The 16,402-nt window shown below is 42.0% G+C and overlaps 1 protein-coding gene across 1 annotated transcript in view; it reads left to right on the forward strand.

Moving 5' to 3' along the window:
- Positions 1–16,402, forward strand: part of CDH26 (cadherin 26) — a gene marked incomplete at its 5' end in the record, with an annotated part of 102,318 nt that overhangs the window by 75,708 nt on the left and 10,208 nt on the right. The window contains 1 exon segment of the mRNA XM_082362336.1: positions 6,506–6,596.

The following is a 16,402-nucleotide window of genomic DNA, read 5'->3' on the forward strand; positions in this document are numbered from 1 at the left end:
GATGTGGTTTTAGTATCATCAGCTTCCAGGCACAAAGTCCCATATTAAACATTGTGAATGTCAACCTTAGTGCGTTATTAAAGATGTTAAAAGCAATCAAACAACAACAACCAAAAAACCCCTCCAGCACTACATGTTTTGCTCCATCCTTGCACAGCTCATGCCTGTTAACTATTGTGTCCTGGGCCCTCCACAGTCAACCTGCAGAGGCCCATGGGCCAGTAGCAGCAGCGTGTCCTGGGAGCTTGTGAGAGATGCTGGACCTCAGGCCCTGCCCCACCTACTGAAACAGAACCCACATTTTAACCAGATTCCTAGGTGACCTATTTGCTCAGTAGAGATTGAGAAGTGCTGTCCCAGGGTCTCCTTTATGACCACTGTTTATTCCTTCTTTTTAACAAACACTGCACATTTTGTGGAGGGGGGTGAGGGATTATATGGAGACAGAAGACCTAGACATTCATCTCTGCATGTCTTTTGGAGTCTGGGAGAATTTCTTCCTGTTTAAAAATTAGAGAGTCCAAGCCCATCAGTGATTTAAGGGTATATAGTTTACTTTGTATATAAAAATTTTGAGTCACTGGAGAAAACCTTCACAAATTACTTCTTCCCCCCTGAAGGAGGCAATGTGTAGCCAAGCAGGCCTGAGACCCAAGCCCAGGTTCCAGCAGATGTCAAACCAGAACAAAGGCTGCAGACTTCCTAAGAAGCCCGTTAAGCTTAGGCTGGTAGCACGAGATACCACCATGTGGTTTGGGGCATTTTTATTTCAAATTTCCTTTGCGGTTTAGAACTTGAATTTCAGCTTCATGGTAGACCATGGTATTAGGGTGATGAAATCATAAAGAACACCTAGACTCACAGTAAGAAACCATCACCAAGGGCTGCAATTCCTCATTCATTATGCAATCCATGGAGTCTGTTTGTAGCTTCTCTCCATAGATTTCAACTGTGACTCATCAAAGACTAAATCAGCCCATTTTATAAACATTCTGTCGCTCTATAGCCAAATGCTTGCAGATATCCTGAATCATATCAGCATACTGGTCATTAGAAGGGAGACCTGTAGCAGTTCACAGATTACAGATATGATTACAAAGCCAAAGTCCAGAACTGGAAAAGAAGATTACAAAATTAACCTCTGTGTCCCAGGCTCACTTCTAAAGCGTGCCACGTTTTATAAGATGTCAGTCTCCCAGAACCTGGCACACAGCCAGCTTACAGAATGCTTACCGAATACAATATTCCTGCAAGACTTTTACAATAAATCCAAGCTTAGAATGTATCAAATTTTAAGTACCATAAAAGATGGTGTTTTCTCTCGATTAACAGGGGGGTGAACATATATTTTTCCATTCACATTATCTTCTATAGAAAACAAACCAATCTCTGGATATTTATCTACACCAGGTCCACTGATTAAATATATTAATTCCATGTCAGCAGACAGATTATTGAACAGCTGGAAGGGAAAAATGAGGGTGAGAATAAGCCACTACGCCTATCAAATATCTAGGCTAAGATTCAAAGGCATTTTTAAAGAACCATACCCAGCAATTACAGATCTGAGAATTTACCCTAAAGAAATAAACAGATAGGTAAAGATGAAGGAACAAGGGATATAGCAGCACTTTGGTTTGTAATAGTGAAAAATTGGAAACAACATAAATGTCCGTCCCTATGGAAATAATCGTGTAATAATTCTCCCCTCACGTGGCATGGGGCTCTGCTGCGTTTCAGGATTTATATGTCCTGCCCCAGAATGAGGGGTGTGACACATGGTAAAACAAGAAAGGCAACCAGCGGGACAATATGCTCAGGGTGATCCCATTTTGTTCATACAGGTTCATAGCAGTGAATGTGCAAAGAAACATCTGAAAGGATACATACCAAGTTGTCCATACTGATTATCCCTCCAAAGAAGAGTAATAATCATACAGCTAACTTTACAAATTGCTTAGAAGGAGCCAGCTTATATATGCCTTACTTGCACTAACCTGCTTAATCTTTTAACAACCCTATAATGAAGGTACTATCATTGACCGCATTGTACAGATGAGGAGACAAAAAGTCTATCTAATTTGTATAGTGAGGATGTGGTACATCTGGAATACGAACCCACTGAGTCCCCTGACTCTTGGGAGTATTCACTGTTAACTGCTGGGCCTTCCAAACTGTCTATAGATGGATTTTTTTCGGTAGGTATATATTATTTTTATAAATATTGAATAAATATGAATCATTAAAAATTTTTTCTAGGAATCATAGAACGTCAGAGCTGTAGGGGACTTAGTATGTAACTCAAAGACCCATGGAGGTCAGGAAGGTGGTGGAAATGAACAGCAGGGGCCAAGCATAAAAATCCTGGCATCCCACATCTCCATGGGACTTCTTTGGTGCCTCAGTTGACACTCAAACCTCAAAATGAGGGAGACAATAGGGAGCGGTGGGGACTGTGACGCCCTGGGTAACTTAAGCCCCAGCAAATTCCTACCATGTGGGGATGTACCCTCCAAGGAATCAGATCTTCCCATTTTTAAAAAGCCTCTAGAAGTGCAGAATTTTTAATACAATCGCCCTATTTTTTCCAATTTTTAAAATCATGGTACAATACATGTAACATAAAATTTACTATCTTAACCATTTTTAAGTGCACAATTCAGTGACGTTAAGTACATTTATATTGTTGTGCAGCCATCACCACCACCCATCTCCAAAATGCTTGTCATTTGGCAAAACTGAACCTCTGTACCCATTAAACAATAATTCCCCATGACCCCTCCCTGCCAGCCTCTGGCAATCACTGTTTCACTTTATGTTATTTTTTTTACTCTCCCTTTTGCTCCCACCCCCCAGCCTCTGGTAGCCACAATCTCCTTATTATATTTTTTTATAAAGTATTTTTTTTTAATTAATTTACTTAGTTTTGGCCGCTTTGTTTCTTCGTTGCTGCGTGCGGGCTTTCTCTACTTACGACGTGCGGGGGCTACTCTTCGTTGCGGTGCGCGGGCTTCTCATTGCGGTGGCTTCTCTTGTTGCGGAGCATGGGCTCTAGGCGTGCAGGCTTCAGTAGTTGTGGCACATGGGCTCAGTAGTTGTGGCTTGCGGGCTCTAGAGCGCAGGCTCAGTAGTTGTGGCGCAGGGGTTTAGGTGCTCTGCGGCATTTGGGATCTTCCCGGACCAGGGCTCGAACCCGTGTTCCCTGCATTGGCAGGCGGATTCTTAACCACTGCGCCACCAGGGAAGTCATCCTTATTATTTTTAAATAATGATTTTTTAAAAAGCAGACTTTACTGGGCCAAATAAAACAGGCCTGCAGGCTGGAACTAACCAGCCTGTTGCCATGTGTGATACTTTTTTTTTTTATTAATTTTTATTGGAGTATAGTTGCTTTACAAGTTGTGTTAGTTTCTGCTGTGCAGCAAAGTGAATCAGCCCTGCGTGTACATATGTGATTCTGACTTTCTCAGCTCACTCTCACATGGAGCAGCGATTTATCCAAAGTCACACACTCAGGTAGAGGCAGGTGGGCTCTAGGACCCAGGCCTCCGGACTCCTGACCCTGGCCAGTGCTGCCCCTAGCGCTCCACTACCCGGCCTCCGTAGCCTCCTGCCAACAGGGGCGTGCTTAATTGGGGAGCATGGTGGGTGACGGGGCCCTTCCGCAGAGCAGCTGCCTTACCTCACCCGCAAGTTTGGGAAAGGGTCCCGACTCTTCCCCCTCCAGCTCCAAGGCCGTGATAATCCATCTTCTCTTGGATCGCCGTAGAGGTCGGCTGTCTCCCTGGAAACCACAGTGACCGTGATGAGGAGGAGGGTGTTGGCGGTGCTGGGCGCAGTGACTGATACGCCTTTTCTCTCCCGTCCTCACAACAGTCTCCGATGCTCAGCAATTCCAAGTGCCCATTCTCTCTACAACCACAGAGTCAGTTCTAAACTGGGGGGCATGTGACACCCAAGGATTTTGCATTTTTATGTGGCTTACGAGATAATTTCAGGGGCCATGAAGACACAGCACTAAAGGCCATTGCCTAGTGTGTGCTAGCGCCTGCTCTAAAGTAGACACGCGCAGAGTTATTGAATTAATGGGAGATTTACTGCCCCTCTATTTCTCCCTCCATCTTTCTGAAATCCTTGGTGAGAAAGTCTCCGTTCAGTGCAGTTGGGTCTTGAATTCCTCTCTGTTTACTCAAGTCCCTTGTAACAGAGACTTAGACTCAGACGTTAGGATCAGAGATTTGTCAGGCAAGGGAATATAGATAGAATTTAACTATGTGGTTTCATTTGTTTTTTATATATTTTACAGTATAGCCGGTTTCTAGTTACATTCATTTTGATTCACAAAAATGTACTTTAAAAAAATTATGTAATTAGAAAGTGAGTAGATCACAAGAACTACAGGAAGGGAATCATCATAAGGTGGATGAGGATACAACAAAACCTCATGATGGTGCTGGTGACAGCATCCCTGCACTGCCCTGTACTCGCACACTGGAAAATAGCAAGTCTGCTGTTTCTAATTCCCTAAAGAAGAAAAGAGTGTGGGCAAACCTCTGGGCCAGCACCGTATGCTTGATTTCTGATGTTCACAGATTGCTCGTGTTCTAATTAGACATAAAAGCATCGTCTGCAATTCTCTTCAGTCCTTTGAGATTCTAAAAGGCCACATCTAGTTACTAATTTATTTTGTGCCAACCAAATATTGACAGGGCACTGAAAAACTCAAAATTGCAATCCAGCTTCTAAGTAAAGTACAGTCTCACTTGGTTTAGCAAGAAACTGAATTCCAAACCCCACCTTTGTTTGATTAGTAAGACCATCATTTTCTTGTGGGACACTGTTGACGATGTTGACCTTAAAAATAAAAATGACATTAATTAGTAGAGAATGTACTTAGCAGAATCAGGTAGAAGCTGCCTGAAGTCACACAAATCTTCTAGAATTGGAAAGGGGAAAAAAGGAACTGCATTCAGTTTTGATAACTATAATTTCTTGTTCTTGACATCTCAATTCATAATTACCACTTCCCTTCTGTAACTGTAGGAGAATTCTGATTAAGTATTACCAACGGTAAGGACATTTAAAACCCTAAATGTTACTGTTATGTTAGCATGACATAATAAATGGGTAATCAAACTGTCTCTTCAGGGTGAGCACAAATGTATTTACATGGGCACATGTAAAATAGCACCAAATGTTAATTGGTGGTGGGATTCAAGTGGGCTTTTTTGTTTGTTTTTTCTTTTATTTTTACCTTATTTTTAGACTTTACCATACAATAATCAATAAAATTAAGGAATTTGGTACTTTACATTTACATAATTATTTACATTGACAATTGTTTATCATTTTTATCTCAACAAATTTCCCCCTCAGAAAAAAAACCCCAAACATGTACAGTAAGAGTGTTGAAGTACCAAGAGAAAGAGACAAGCCCTGCAATGGATGTCAAACCAATACAAAACATGTGTGTCTGTATGTATATGTGTATGTATGTGCATGTATGTGCATGTGTGTGACACCCATAGTCCTACTTCATTCATTTTCACTGCCGTATAGCATTTCACTATATGAATAGAGGACAATTTATTTATCGTTCTCCTAATGATGGCCATTTAGTTTATTTCCAGTTGTTTGTTATCACACACACACAAAAAAGATGCTGTGGTTATAAACATCCATATGCACATAGAAAATTTCTCTGGACCCAGGTTTTCACTTTGGTTCACTGTGGTCCCTGACCCTATCAGAGACTCCACAAGGCCAAACACGTTCATAATAATCTAAGACACTATTTGTCTGTTTTGCTGTGTGACATTTGCACTGATGGTACCAAAGACTGGTGACAAAACTGCTGATGCCTCAGCACCAGTGGAGGCCATGGCACAAGTTCCTCTGATAGTCATGCAGCCTTCATCACCACGCACGTGCAGGAAAGAAGAAGGAAGGGAGGGAGGAAGGAAAAGAAAAAAAGCCAGTCTCGTTTAAGAATGATGTAACTGGTGAATTCACTTAGTTATTGAAATCACTTGAGGATGGGCGAGGCAGGAAATGTTATTAATTTATCCCATTGCCACACCTGCATGTCTATCTTTTAAGCACTCTGTGTCTACATGGGAGGTATGCGTGAACCCCAGTGCTGCCCTTCAGTGTGGAAAGTTTGTCTCAAAGAAGAGCGCGTTTGTGATTATCAGAGTCGACAGCTGAACAGGCCACTCTTTTATGAAGCAGGATTTTCCTCGAAAGAACGACTGACTGACCATGGCTGTTCGGGATCAGGTAGTTGACAGACAGGTCCTTGGGAATGAACAGAGTCAGCCCGTCACTTGGAGAAAAACAATGGACAGTGTCATGTTGCCGACGATAAAATTTAAGCTCTCAAGCAAAAATTAGAATTTTGGAAAATTTGTGTCTGCTACTCCGAGCTTGACAGCTTCCCAACAGGTAAAGATTTTCTGCTGATATCGGTGGACAGATTGACGAATGTGATTTATTGATTTTGTAGGATGAAATATGTCAACATTTGGAAGATCTTCATTGCTCAGAGAGCTGAGTTTCCTACTGATTAAGACATCACGGTCCAAAATCATGCACAGGTGAGAGTCATCTGCAATGCAAGAGACTCAAATGGTTTTAATGGAACAAAGTAAGGAAAGTTCATTAATATGCTTTCAGATTCCACTTTGCAAGTAACTGTTAAAAAAGGACCACTTGTCAAGTTTTGGTGTGAAGTCAAAAAGAATACCCACACTTATCTGTTCCAGGCTATTAAAATATTCCTCCCTTTCCATATATACCTATGTGAGGCCAGAATTGCTTCACATACTTTAACCAAACAACATTTACAACAGACTGAATTCGGAATCAGAGAGGAGAATTCAGCTGTCTGCTTTTAAGCCAGCCAGCCAGGAGATTTGCAAAAAACATAAAATAGTGCCATTCTTCAAACTGGAGTTTTGAAAAATATGTTTATTTTTCATAGACATGTGTGATTTATATTAACATGTAATGGATTTATCATTAACTTTAATGAATTGAGAAATACGTTTAAAATTTCTCAGTCTTGGGAATTCCCTGGCGGTCCAGTGGTTAGGACTCCATGCTTCCACTGCAGGAGGCCCAGGTTCGATCCCTGGTCAGGGAACTAGGATCCCACAAGCCACGTGGCGTGGCCAAAAAAAAAATTCCCAGTCTTAATTTCTATCATGGTAAGCATCAGTAAATATAACCACATAAGCAACAGTTCTTTGGGTTCTGCATAAAGTTTGCGAGTGGAAAGGCATCCTGAGAGCAAGAGGTTTGATAGCTGCTCCTCTAGGATTTATACCTACGATCTCCCGGGCCAGGGTAGGTGATCACCAGCCCACCTAGAGCCTGCCAAACACCCCTCGTTGTGGTCGCCCCCCCCACTATAAGGATCTATCCTCATCCAAAAGCTTGTCGCAGCATAAAGGACTGTGTAGTAAATAACAGCGTCATAGAAAATAAAGAAACATTCTCCAAATCTTCATTTATTGTGGTCGGCCACCCTTCCGGTGAGTGGGGTATATTATTGGGTCATCTGGTTTTGTTAATGTCAAATATAAACGTATTTGTTTCCTGCCACAGACTCTATTTCTATCTTTTCCCCTAAAGGCAAAGAATTTTTTTAAACTCTTTCCAAAATCTCAAACATGGACTTAGTCAGACAACAAATGCTTCTTGATTAATGTTGTTAATTTTAAATTAAGAGCCTAACCACACATGGAATTTTAAAATGGAGAAAATTGCAGGTCTTGCAACAGAATGAAGAAATTCATTCCATTTCTAAGACAGGTGTATTTCCGGGTGGCCCAGGTCATGAACAAGGAATACATTAAGGTTTTGTCTCCCCTCTGGCCTCAGTTTCCCCTTCTGTGAGCAAGGGTGTGAAGCGAGGTGTCTTTAAGGGCCCTTTCAACAGGAAAGCTCTAGTTTCATTTTCCTATGGGCACATAAACAGCACAGCCGACAGTCACTAGGAGCTGGCTGGAGCACTGGAAAAGAGGTCTGAAATAGTGAGTGTATTTCTTGCCCAGAGACACCTGAAATTTCACATCCTTGTGTGCACATGTGTGTTGTTTCTCCTCTCTTTATGCACCGCTTGGAATTCATTTGCACTGTCTCGATTGGTGAGGCAGGAAGACTGGAAACAGTTATATTTGTCTAAATGATCTTGTAAGTATGCTTATTATATTTCCCATCCCTGCCAATTTTAGGCTGTTTGTCCAAAGAGGATGCCATTCAAAAGATTTACATAATGCTTTCTATAACGCGACTGGGGAGAAAATTTTCTCAAAGCGCATCTCCAGCTGCACTGTCCACCTGTTTCATGGGAGTGTGGCAGGTGGGCGGACACTGTAAGGTCCAGCCTGCCCATCACATGACAGCTGCTGCTGACTTAAGGGCATGTCACTGGCAGGCCAGGCTGAATAGCCGTGGCACCTCTGGGGAGAAGTTATCTCAGTAAATGAAGGCTTTGTGTCTATAGAAGGTCCTAAAGAACTAAGAGACCTATATGGAAATAATTCTTTCCTGAAAATATTTTTTACAGCAAACTTGAATTCAAGAACAATTTTTTTTTTATTGAGGTATCATTGACATGCACCATTATATTAGTTTCATGAGCACAAAACAATAATTCAATCAATATTTGTATGTATGTCAAAATGATCACCACAATAAGTCTACTTAATATCTGTCACCATTTATAGTAACAGATTTTTTTTTCTTGTGATGAGAACTTTTAAGATCTACTCTCTTGGCAAGTTTCAAATATGCGATTTGGAATTATTAACTAGAGTCACCATGCTGTACATTTCAGTTGCTTTAAGCCACCTAGTTTGTCCTTTGTAATAGCAGCCCTTGGAGACTAGCACATGGATCCAAACACATTCTCTGCATATGGAAGCTTGGCTGATCCTTTACAGGTGCGGATTTGGCATGGAGCAACAGAAAACGGGGTTCTCGGGGCTCTTAGGACAGAGAGCAGCCACTCTGTCCCCTGCTGAGGGCTCAGCATCACCTCTGACCATATGATCCCTCACCTCCTGCAATCCGCCAGCTCTGTTGTTCTTGAATGAAGGGGTTGGGTGAGTTAATCAGAGAGAACATAAATGCTAACAAACTTTTCAAAGATAACTCGACTCAGAATTTCCCAGATGAAAAACAACAACCAACCGTAACAGACTTTGTGCACTAACTTCTTTCGCAAACCCTCCCTCCTCTTGGGTCCTGGAAGCTGCCCCAGCCCAAAGCTGAGAATGTGCAGGCTCTCAGGACTGGAAATGGCAACTAGGGGAGCGGGGCCCTGCTTCTGTGGCTTGTCGTGGAATCTGGGACAAAGACCCGCAGCAGCGTCACAGCTTTGTCCTTTGCTTCAGGTCAGGATGACAAAGCAAGGGTGGGGGATTTGGGGAGAAAACTGTCGTAGACACTGCAGCTCTTCAGCAGAATGGGTACCAGTTTTAAATCTGGATCAGAGGAGGGGGAGGGGGTGCCTGCTTTGCATGTCAGAGCTGGTCCGAAGCCAATGTGGGAGGAAAAGGTAGGGGTGGAAAGGAATAGGTTACTTACAGCCCGCTCAGCAAATAATTGGGCACCTCCCGGGCTCAAAGGTCTTCGCCAATGAAGGGTCCAGAGTGCGGATTGCTCAAAACCTCTGAATCCTGCTGCATCCCATTCTCTCCCTTGGCCTTGATCCCCTGGAATCTGTATAAAGCTGCTTCCAACACACACAGAATTGCTACCCACAGTCCAGTCCTACTGCCCAGCCAACCCACCACACCCTCCGACGTGAATCGACCTGCCCAGGCTCTGTGCTAACACAACAGAAAGGAGAAAAATACACCTCTGTTTTCTAATGAGTCCAGTTAGGGGTGAGGGCAGGAGCAGGACAAAGATGGGGACAGGGTTTGATTTGTGATGTATTCAAATCCGGGCGAACTAAAACAGGATTCTACCAGAACACACAACTCCTCATGGCAAAACGTAACCAAGAGGGCTTCCCTGGTGGTGCAGTGGTTAAGAATCCGCCTGCCAATGCAGGGGACCAAGCTTCAAGCCCTGGTCCCAGAAGATCCCACAGGCTGCGGAGCAATTAAGCCCGTGCGCCACAACTACTGAGCCTGCACTCTAGAGCCTGCGAGCCACAACTACTGAGCCCATGCGCCTAGAGCCCGTGCTCTGCAACGAGAGAAGACACCACAATGAGAAGCTCACGCACCGCAACAAAGAGTAGCTCCTGCTCGCCGCAAATAGAGAAAGCCTAGAGAAAGCCGGCGTGCAGCAATGAGACCCAACACAGCTCAAAAGTAAATAAAATAAATGTATAAAAAAAGGTTCTTCCATGTTAAAAAGTAACCAAGAAAGTCCTCCGAACACCAAGCAAAGGGTGCCAAATAAGGCATCGAATTTCAGAAGCAGAGCTGGCTAGAGGACTGGGGACTTTTTGTTTGCTCTTTTGTTTACTGTTACACCCCAGTGGCTATGAAAGCACCTGGCCCAGAACGAGTAGCCAATCAGCAGTAGCAGCCCCGGCCCTGAGTAAACAGAGCAACCATTTCACCAGGGCTGCGAAAACAGAAAGATGCAGGTTCTCTGTATTACCTCATTGACTCCCACAGATAAGTACAAGCATTAGCTCCATTTTCAGGTGGAGGAAATGAAGCTTAACAAGGTGAAGTTAAAACCTTTAAAACCCGCATGCCCAGGCCACACCCCAGTCACCCAGCGCAGGCCCAGCATCTTGACCCCCGCCCACTGCAGGGCCTCCTGCCTCTGCCCTCGGCCGGGTTTATAAGGAGGAACTCAGCAGCAATGGGGGAGTTCCACGGCTCTCCCTCTCGCTCCGAGGAAAGTGACAGCGGGTCGTGACCCACAGGCATGTGCAGCAGCGTCAACTCCGTCCACCGTAAGTACAAACAGAACAAGCCCATACTTTTCTCACCTTGATTCTACTGTTTGTTTCCCAGTTGAGCCGAGGCAACTGGTGGGGGACAGGGGGATTTAAACTTCCCACCCCCATCGGTTTGCTCAAACTGTCTTTGACGTACTCAATTGAGATTTTCTCAGTCTTATGTAAGGTGAATAGATGTATCCTTAGGAAACGTGTTGATATAAATCTAAAAGTGTGTGTACTATATACACCGGTTTTAAGGCGAGTCCTCTTAGCCTGTTCCCACTACTCTCCCAAACAGATCGTGGCTCTAAACCCCTCCTTTGTATAAATTCTGGAAAATCCCTTTCCTCCCCTGTGCTAGAGTTCCCAGCCCCCTCGCTCTCAGCTGCGGCCGATCACACGCAGTCCACCCCCGACCCCTTACCCTCGAAGGGGCAGAGCCAGCTGGAGCTGTGCTCTCAGTTCCTGGCACCTGGCAGGTAGATCCCACGCGCCAGGTTGTGGGTACCCGTCCTGCTCAGCTGCAGCGTCAGCAGTGCGAGAAGCAGCAGCAGCGCGGACTGGGCCCTGGAGCTCATGCCGACGCGGGGATGCTGGGATACACCCAGAGCCTGCGGGCGATGGGCAGTCCTCCGGGCCGGGGGCTCACCTGCAGCCCGGCCTTTCCAGCAGGCCCTCTCCTCCAATCACGCTTCAGTCACTTTGTCCCAGGCATTCTCATCTCAACTCTCCCCTCCCTGCTCCCTGGCCTTTCTTTTTTTTTGAATTTTTGAATTTTATTTTATTTTTTTATACAGCAGGTTCTTATTAGTTGTCCATTTTATACATATTAGTGTATACACGTCAATCCCCATCTCCCAATTCGTCCCACCACCCACCACCCCCGCACCGCTTTCCCCCCTTGGTGTCCATACGTTTGTTCTCTACATCTGTGTCTCTATTTCTGCCCTGCAAACCGGTTCATCTGTACCATTTTTCTAGGTTCCACATATATGCATTAATATACGATAATTTGTTTTTCTCTTTCTTACTTCACTCTGTATGACAGTCTCTAGATTCATCCACGTCTCTACAAATGACCCAATTTCATTCCTTTTTATGGCTGAGTAATATTCCATTGTATATATGTACCACATCTTCTTTATCCATTTGTCTTTCGATGGGCATTTAGGTTGCTTCCATGACCTGGCTATTGTAAATAGTACTGCAGTGCACATTGGGGTGCATGCGTCTTTTTGAATTATGGTTTTCTCTGGGTATATGCCCAGTAGTGGGATTGCTGGGTCATATGGTAATTCTATTTTTAGTTTTTTAAGGAACCTCCATACTGTTCTCCATAGTGGCTATATCAATTTACATTCCCACCAACAGTGCAAGAGGGTTCCCTGTTCTCCACACCCTCTCCAGCATTTGTTGTTTGTAGATTTTCTGATGATGCCCATTCTAACTGGTGTGAGGTGATGCCTCATTGTAGTTTTGATTTGCATTTCTCTGATAATTAGTGATGTTGAGCATCTTTTCATGTGCTTCGTGGCCGTCTGTATGTCTTCTTCGGAGAAATGTCTATTTAGGTCTTCTGCTCATTTTTGGATTGGGTTTTTTGTCTTTTTAATACTGAGCTGCATGAGCTGTTTATATATTTTGGAGATTAATCCTTTGTCCGTTGATTCGTTTGCAAATATTTTCTCCCATTCTGAGGGTTGTATTTTCGTCTTGTTTATGGTTTCCTTTGCTGTGCAAAAGCTTTTAAGTTTCACTAGGTCCCATTTGTTTATTTTTGTTTTTATTTCCATTACTGTAGGATGTGGATCAAAAAAGATCTTGCTGTGATTTATGTCAAAGAGTGTTCTTCCTATGTTTTCCTCTAAGAGTTTTATAGTTTCCAGTCTCACATTTAGGTCTCTAATCCATTTTGAGTTTATTTTTGTGTCTGGTGTTAGGGAGTGTTCTAATTTCATTCTTTTACATGTAGCTGTCCAGTTGTCCCAGCACCACTTATTGAAGAGACTGTCCTTTCTCCATTGTATATTCTTGCCTCCTTTGTCATAGATTAGTTGACCATAGATTTATCTCTGGGCTTTCTATCCTGTTCCATTGATCTGTATTTCTGTTTTTGTGCCAGTACCATATTGTCTTGATTACTGTACCTTTGTAGTGTAGTCTGAAGTCAGGGAGTCTGATTCCTCCAGCTCCGTTTTTTTCCCTCAAGACTGCTTTGGCTATTCAGGGTCTTTTGTGTCTCCATACAAATTTTAAGGTTTTTTGTTCTAGTTCTGTAAAAAATGCCATTGGTAATTTGATAGGGATAGCATTGAATCTGTAGATTGCTTTGGGTAGTATAGTCATTTTCACAATATTAATTCTTCCTATCCAAGAACATGGTATATCTCTCCATCTGTTTTTGTCATCTTTGATTTCTTTCATCAGTGTCTTATAGTTTTCTGAGTACAGGTGTTGTACCAACTCAGGTAGGTTTATTCCTAGGTATTTTATTCTTTTTATTGCAATGGTGAATGGGATTGTTTCCTTAATTTCTCTTTCTGATCTTTCGTTGTTAGCGTATAGGAATGCAAAAGATTTCTGTACAGTAATTTTGTATCCTGCAACTTTACCAAATTCATTGATTAGCTCTAGTAGTTTTCTGGTGGCATGTTTAGGATTCTCTATGTATAGTATCATGTCATCTGCAGACAGTGACAGTTTTACTTCTTTTCTGATTTGGATTCCTTTTATTTCTTTTTTGTCTCTGACTGCCACGGCTAGGACTTTCAGAAATATGTTGAATAATAGTGGCGAGAGTGGACATCTTGTCTTGTTCCTGATCTTAGAGGAAATGCTTTCAGTGTTTCACCATTGAGAATAATGTTTGCTGTGGGTTTGTCGTATATGGCCTTTATTATGTTGAGGTAGATTCCCTCTATGCACACTTTCTGGAGAGTTTTTATCATAAGTGGGTGTTCAATTTTGTCAAAAGCTTTTTCTGCATCTCTTGAGATGATTTTATGGTTTTTATTCTTCAATTTGTTAATATGATGTGTCACATTGATTTGTGTATATTGAAGAATCCTTGCATCCCTGGGATAAATCCCACTTGATCATGGTGTATGATCCTGTTAATGTGTTGTTGGATTCTGTTTGCTAGTATTTTGTTGAGGATTTTTGCACCTATATTCATCAGTGATATTGGTCTGTAATTTTCTTTTTTGGTAATATCTTTGTCTGGTTTTGGTATCAGGGTGATGGTGGCCTCATAGAATGAGTTTGGAAGTGTTCCTTCCTCTGCAGTTTTTTGGAAGAGTTTGAGCAGGATGGTGTTAGCTCTTCTGTAAATGTTTGACAGAATTCACCTGTGAAGCCGTCTGGTCCTGGACTTCTGTTTGTTGGAAGATTTTTAATCACAGTTTCAATTTCATTACTTGTGATTGGTCTGTTCATATTTTTATTTCTTCCTGTTTCAGTCTTGGAAGGTTATACCTTTCTAAGAATTTGTCCATTTCTTCCAGGTTGTCCAGTTTATTGGTATAGAGTTGCTTGTAGTAGTCTCTTAGGATGCTTTGTATTTCTGTGGTGTCCGTTGTAACTTCTCCTTTTTCATTTCTAATTTTATTGATTTGAGTCCTCTCCCTCTTTTTCTTGATGAGTCTGGCTAATGGCTTATCAATTTTGTTTATCTTCTCAAAGAACCAGCTTTTAGTTTTATTGATCTTTGCTATTGTTTTCTTTGTTTCTATTTCATTTATTTCTGCTCTGATCTTTATGATTTCTTTCCTTTTGCTAACTTTGGGTTGTGTTTGTTCTTCTTTCTCTAGTTCCTTTAGGTGCAAGGTTAGATTGTTTATTTGAGATTTTTCTTGTTTCTTGAGGTAGGCTTGTATTGCTATAAACTTCTCTCTTAGAACTGCTTTTGCTGCATCCCATAGGTTTTGGATCGTCGTGTTTTCATTGTCGTTTGTCTCTAGGTATTTTTTGATTTTCTCTTTGATTTCTTCAGTGATCTCTTGGTTATTTAGTAATGTATTGTTTAGCCTCCATGTGTTTGTGTTTTTTACGTTTGTTTCCCTGTAACTGATTTGTAATCTTATAGCATTGTGGTCAGAAAAGATGCTTGATATGATTTTGGTTTTCTTAAATTTACTGAGGCTTGATTTGTGGCCCAAGATGTGATCTATCCTGGAGAACGTTCCGTGCTCACTTGAGAAGAAAGTGTAATCTGCTGTTTTTGGATGGAATGTCCTATAAATATCAATTAAATCTATCTGGTCTACTGTGTCATTTAAAGCTTGTGTTTCCTTATTAATTTTCTCTTTGGATGATCTGTCCATTGGTGTAAGTGAGGTGTTAAAGTTGCCCACTATTATTGTGTTACTGTTGATTTCCTCTTCTATAGCTGTTAGCAGTTGCCTTATGTATTGAGGTGCTCCTATGTTGGCTGCATATATATTTATAATTGTTATATCTTCTTCTTGGATTGATCCCTTGATCATTATGTAGTGTCCTGCCTTGTCTCTTGTAACATTCTTTATTTAAAGTCTATTTTATCTGATATGAGTATTGCTATTCCAGCTTTCTTTTGATTTCCATTTGCATGGAATATCTTTTTCCATCCCCTCACTTTCAGTCTGTATGTGTCCCTAGGTCTGAAGTGGGTCTCCTGTAGACAGCATATATATGCATCTTGTTTTTGTATCCATTCAGCTAGCCTGTGTCTTTTGGTTGGAGCATTTAATCCATTCATGTTTTAAGGTAATTATTGATATGTATATTCCTATTACCATTTTCTTAATTGTTATGGGTTTGTTTTTGTAGGTCCTTTTCTTCTCTTGTGTTTCCCACTTAGAGAAGTCCCTTTAGCATTTGTTGTAGAGCTGGTTTGGTGGTGCTGAATTCTCTTAGCTTCTGCTTGTCTGTAAAGCTTTTGATTTCTCCAGCGAATCTGAATGAGATCCTTGCTGGGTAGAGTAATCTTGGTTGTAGTTTCTTCCCTTTCATCACTTTAAATATGTCATGCCATTCCCTTCTGGCTTGTAGAGTTTCTGCTGAGAAATCAGCTGTTAACCTTATGGGAGTTCCCTTGTATGTTATTTGTCATTTTTCCCTTGCTGCTTTCAGTAATTTTCCTTTGTCTTTAATTTTTGCCAATTTGCTTACTGTGTGTCTTGGCGTGTTTCTCCTTGGGTTTATCCTATCTGGGACTCTCTGCACTTCCTGGACTTGGGTGGCTATTTCCTTTCCCATGTTAGGGAAGTTTTCGACTAAAATCTCTTCAAATATTTTCTCAGGTCCTTTCTCTCTCTCTTCTCCTTCTGGGACCCCTATAATGTGAATGTTATTGCATTTAATGTTGTCCCAGAGGTCTCTTAGGCTGTCTTCCTTTCTTTTTCATGTTTTTTTCTTTATTCTGTTCCACAGCAGTGAATTCCACCATTCTGTCTTCCGGATCACTTATCCGTTCTTCTGCCTCAGTTATTCTGCTTTTGATTCCTT

This window comes from Balaenoptera borealis (genome assembly GCF_965194805.1).
Source record: "Balaenoptera borealis genome assembly, chromosome: 16".
Classification (NCBI taxonomy): domain Eukaryota; kingdom Metazoa; phylum Chordata; class Mammalia; order Artiodactyla; family Balaenopteridae; genus Balaenoptera; species Balaenoptera borealis.